Genomic DNA, 6,000 nt, shown 5'->3' with positions numbered 1-6,000 from the left:
ACCTATCTCAAGAAGAAGGTGCTATTGGCCATCAGGTTGCAAACACCACTAAGACAAAGAACCCCTCTCCATTTTAAAAGGAAAGCGTATTGATTTTTGGAATAGCCATTTCCTAGTGTATGTAACTTTGAGCCAAACCAGTGAAATTTGTGAGGGCTCAGCTTAATCTTATAACATTTTAAGATCAATAACAGCTGCCTGGAAGAACCTGACCATTATGGTGGTTGAAAAAGGCAGATACAAGACTATTGCAACAGTTAAAGCAAGTGTATAACAGAGGAGAGATCCCAGCTGCTGTATCTTGTGGAAAGCACCTAGGCCTGGAACTGAAGTTAAGATTCTAACGTACAAATTCTGGTTCTGATACCAATCGTAGATAAGCATCATCACTAAGCCTGGGACCGTATTTATACTTGTTGACTATTGTAACCAGTACCTGGCTTATAGTAGGTAGTCAATAAATATTTGAATCAATGTCTTGCAATGTTACTTAATCATTGAACCTCAGCTATGCTTTATTACCCACTCTTTCATTTGATTCTTTCTTCAGTTCCCCTACCACCATCTCCTTGTATAAGTCACCATTATCGTTGCCTAGATTGTTGCAATAGGCTCCTAACATTCTCATGGCCTCCATCTTGCCCCCATCAATCTGTTCTCCACACTGCAGTCAGAGTAATCCTTCTGAAAGGATACTCCGTATTTAAAAGCCAGTCTTCTACATTGTCAAATGTGTTAGCATAAAATCGTTCATAATATACTCTTATTTTCTTTTAATATCTGTAGTGTCTATAGTAATGTCTCTTTGTTTAATAGCCCAACACATGGTATTTAACCAATAAATATTCCATATGAACTTGAAAAGAATATATTCTGAAGTTGTTTGATGCAATGTTCAATTAAGTTGTCTAATCATATTGTTCGAGCTTCTATTTTCTTAATAATTTTTTCTTTTTGTTCTATCAGGTATGTTAAAATCTTCAGTTGTAATTATACATTTGTCTGTTTCTTCTAATCTATCAACTTTTGCTTCACATACTTTGAAGCTGTTATTAATTTTATACAACTTAGAACCATTAAATCTTTCTGTTGGATTTACCCTTTTGCCATAATAAAAATTTATGACAAAAGGGTAAATTCTCTTTTCTTTATTGTATTAGTTTATCTAGAGAGTTATGAATTTTATTAATATTATGACCTCTAGTAATATTCCTTGACTAAAGTCTTTTTTTGGTCTGAAGTTAATATAGCTACACCAGTCTTTGCATGGTATATCTTTGTCCATCTTTTTACTGTCAGTTTTTCTGTATCCTTATATGTCAAGTTTATCTTCTAAAAACATATTTAATTGAGTTTTACTTTTTAATAATTATTAAAAATTTTCTCTAAGTTCAGTGCTTAGTCTGTTTACAATTACTGTAAGTACTGATATATGTGGATTTAAGCATATATCTTTGTGGCAATAAATTTGACAATTTAGGGAAATGTACAAGTTCCTTGAAAAGCAAAGCTTTCTAAAATTAACAGAAAAATAAATAGAATATTACTTTATCTGATAAATAATTTGGACTTCTAGTTAAAAACACTCTTACAAAAATATTTCAGGATTAAATGACTTTGCAAATGAATTCTTCCAAATATTTATTTTAGAAAATAATACTATTCTTACACAAACTCTTCTGAGAAAGAAAAAGAAAAAATAATGAATCAACTTGTTTAATAAAACCAGCATTACTTTCATTAAGTGAATGCCTCAGAATGACATTTCAAGAAAAAAAAAAAAAAACCAATCTTATGTATGAACATAGATGGAAAAATCCTAAACAAAACTTTGGTAAATTAAACCAAGTAATATATAAAAAGATAATATATAATGGCTGTATTCCAATAATGTAAGGTTGATTTAACATTCAAAAATCAATGCAGTTCACCATATTAATAGAATAATGGAAAAAATCACATAATTATCTCAGTAGTCTAGGAAAAAGAATTTGACAAGACATTCATTCTTGATAAAAATTATCAGCAAACTAAGATTAAAAGGAAATGTTCTATAACAAACATATTTAATAATAAAATATTACATGCTTATCCCTGAGTTCAGCAACAAAACAAAGATGTTCACCGACACCACTATCACTAATATGCTACTGTCGATCCAAGCCAGTACAATAAGCTTAGCAAAAAGGAGGTATAAAAATTGAAAAGGAAAAAATAAAACAAGCATTATTTACAGACTACATGATTGTATACATAAATAATTCAAAAGAATCAATAGAAAAACTATTAAAAATAATAAATAATTTAAAAATATTACTCTACACAAGGTCAAGAGATAGAAATCATTTATATACTAGCAACAAACAATTATAAAATGAAAAAAATTTCAAATGCCTATTTTTTAATAGCATAAAAATACCCCAATTGTCTAGTAATAAAACTAACATAAGATGCACAAAATCTATAAAACATTATTCAGAGACATTTTAAGCCCTAAATAAATGGGTAAATATACCAAGTTCATGGATTGGAAGACATATATACTTCCAATATTATTATTAAGATGTCAATTTTTTCCAAATTGATCTACATACAAAATGCAATCTCATTCTAAACCCCAGTAGGGTTTTTTTTTTTTTGTAGAAATTACCAAAATTCTAAAATTTACATAGACATGCACATAATATAGTGAAAACAATTTTAACTATATAGTAGTCAAAACCATTTTGAAAGATAAAGAACATATTTGGAAGACTTACATTTCATGATTTTGAGACTTACTATAAAATTATAGCAATCAGTTCAGTGTGGTATTGGCATAAGGATCAACAAATAGATCAATGAAACACAGTAGAGTTCATGGATAGATTCGCACGTATACGACCAGTTGATTTTTTGACAAAAGCGTCAGAGTAATTCAAAGTGGAATTCCAACTAATTGTGCAGAAACAACATGATATCTATATGAAAAAAAGAATCTAAATTCCCATTGCAAACTATTACAAAAGTTTATTTGAGATATATCATAAATCTAAATGCAAAAAAGAAAAGAAAACTTCTAGAAGAAAACAATGAATTCCATATCTGTATGTTAAGCAATAATTTCTTATACAAAGCCCAAAAACACTTACCTTAGGAAAAAATTGATACATTATATCTCAAAATTAAAACTCTTCCTTTTGCTCTTCAAATATACTATTAAGAAAATGAAAAGGCAAGTCACAGATTGTAAGCAAATATTTGCAATACATATATCTGGCAAAGGATGTGTGTCCAGAACACATAAATAACTCCTTAATAACCATGAAAAGCAAACAACCCAATTTTTTAATGGGCAAAAGACATGAACAGACATTTAACAAAATATATATAAATATATATAATGGCCAGTAAACAGGTTCTCAACGTCATTAGTCATTAGAAAAATGCAATCTCAAACCGCAAGATATGACTTCACACCCAGTAAAATAGCTAAAGTTTAAGACAGACAAGACTAGGTGTTGATGAGAATGTGGAGAAATAAGAACTCTCTAAATTGTTGGTAGAAGTATAAAATGACACAGCCATTTTGGGATACATTTTCCAGTTACTACTAAAAGCATGCTTATACATACCCTATAACCCTGCAATTCCACTTCTGGGTATTTACCCAACAGAAATGAGCACATACACCCACTAAAGATGTTTGCAAGAATATTTATAGCAGCTTTATTAATCATTGCCAAAATCTAGACTCAATCCAAACACTTGTTAACAGGTCAATGCATAAACAAATTGAAATATGTTCTTACAATGAAATATCACACAACAATGAAAAGAAAGTATAGCAAAAACAAAGATGAATCTTGCAGACATAAAGCTGAATGAAAAGACTAGACTCAACAAAGAACGTACTGTATAATTCCATTTATATGAAGTGCAAAAAAAGGCAAACCCAATTCATGGTGAGAGATTTTTGGAATAGCGGTTACTTTAGTAGAAGGCACGAGAAAGCCTTCTGAGACTTGATTTGGGTGGTGTGTACATGGTGTATATATACATAAAAATTAAGTGGTACACTAGATAGGATAAACAACTTGGCCTGGATTATCTGGAACTGTCTAACTTTAGTCAAACTTTAGATTTGTGCACTTTCTTACATGTATACTATTCCTCAATTTTACAGTTCTGGAAAAGAAAAAAGTTCAATAAGAAGAATAAAAAAGGTTTTCAATAGCTCTCCACTGCCATCAGAACAAAGTCCAAACTCCTCCTCACAGCAAATAAGTTTTTGTGGTGTGGTCCCCTTGTGACTCTTCAGTTTCACATCCTGCCTCACTTGGTGCACTTTCTCCTCCAGCCCCACTGACGGCTGGCAGCTCCCTGTACATGCCATGCACCCCCCCCTCTTTTCTAATTGACAAATAAAAATGGTATATATTTATGGTGTATAATCTCATGTTTTCAAATATGCAAATAACGTAGAATGGTTAAATCCAGCTAATGAACTTATGCCTCATCTCACATACTTATTTGTTTGTGGTGAGAACACTTAAAATCTACCATCTTCATAATTTTCAAGAATACAATACATTGTTATTAAATATAGTGACTACGTTGTACAATAGATGTCTTGAACTTATTCTTCCTATCTAACTGAAATTTTGTGTCCTTTGACCAATATCTACCAATCCCTCCCTCCCACCTCAGACCCTAGTAACCATTATTCCACACTTTCTACTTATATGAGATCAACTTTTTAGATTCCACATATGAAGGAGACCATATGATATTTGTCTTTCTGTGCCTGGCTTATTTCATTCAACATAATGTCCTCTGGGTTCATCCATGTTGTCATGTGTTGCAGAACTGTCTTTTTTTTTTTAAGGCTGAATAGTATTCTATTGTCTACATGTGCCACATTTTCTTCATCTATTAATCTGTTGTTGGACACTCAAGTTGATTCCATATTTTGGGCATTGTGAATAGGGCTGTGATGGACATGGGAGTATAGATCTTTCTTTGACATACCGATTTCATTTCCTTTGGATATATACTCAGTAGTGGATCATAGAGTGGTTCTATTTTTAATTTTTTGAGGCATCTCCATACTGTTTTCTATAAATTGGCTGTACCAATTTACATTCTCACCAACAGTGTGCAACTCTGCCATCATTTTCTTCACATCTCTGCCATCATTTATGTTTCTTTTGCTAACAGCTATTCTAACAGGTGTGAGGGGATGTCTCTCTGTGGTCTTAATCTGCATTTCCCTGATGATCAGTAATGTTGAACATTTTCTCATATATCTGTTGGCCATTTGTATTCTTTCAAGAAATGTCCATTCCGGTCCTTCATCCATTTTTAGTTGTTTATTTGTTTTTTCATTGTTGTATTATTTGAGTTCCTTATGCATTTTGGATATTAGCCCCTTATCAGATGTATAATTTGAAAATATTTTCTCACATTTCATAGGTGTCTTTTCACTCTGCTGATTGTTTCCTTTGCTGTGCAGAAGCACTTTAGTTGGATGTAAACCCATCTGTCTATTTTTGCTTTTATTGCCTGCCATGTCCTTTCTTGCATAGGCTAGTCCATCAGCCCAGAAACCTTTTGTTCTAACTTTTCCCATCTAGTTCCAATTGATTCTTCAAAACTCAGCTTGAGTATCGTCAACAATAGGAAGCTTTCCCTGAGACATATCCAAGGTTTGGGATATCCTATAGCACACATGAAAATGGTCAGTTATTTATTTATTCATTTATTCATAAAACATTACATTAAACTCCTAAAAAGGTACCAGGAAGCACACATCCCCATTGGGTCTAATAGGGCTAGTAGACACATAAACAGACATGGCAGAAAAATGCAGATGCATGGGGTGTACTCCAAGCACCATTTCACCTATCCCAGGCCTGCAGGGATAAGAGGGCTTTTAATGGCCTTTGGAGAGGAAGAAATAATACCTACAAAATAACTGATTCTAACCTCTTTCAACTACTTGTTATCTGATCAAAAGAA

The sequence above is a fragment of the Chlorocebus sabaeus genome, chromosome 4, assembly GCF_047675955.1.
Source record: "Chlorocebus sabaeus isolate Y175 chromosome 4, mChlSab1.0.hap1, whole genome shotgun sequence".
Lineage (NCBI taxonomy): Eukaryota > Metazoa > Chordata > Mammalia > Primates > Cercopithecidae > Chlorocebus > Chlorocebus sabaeus.
This window is presented reverse-complemented; position numbering follows the sequence as displayed.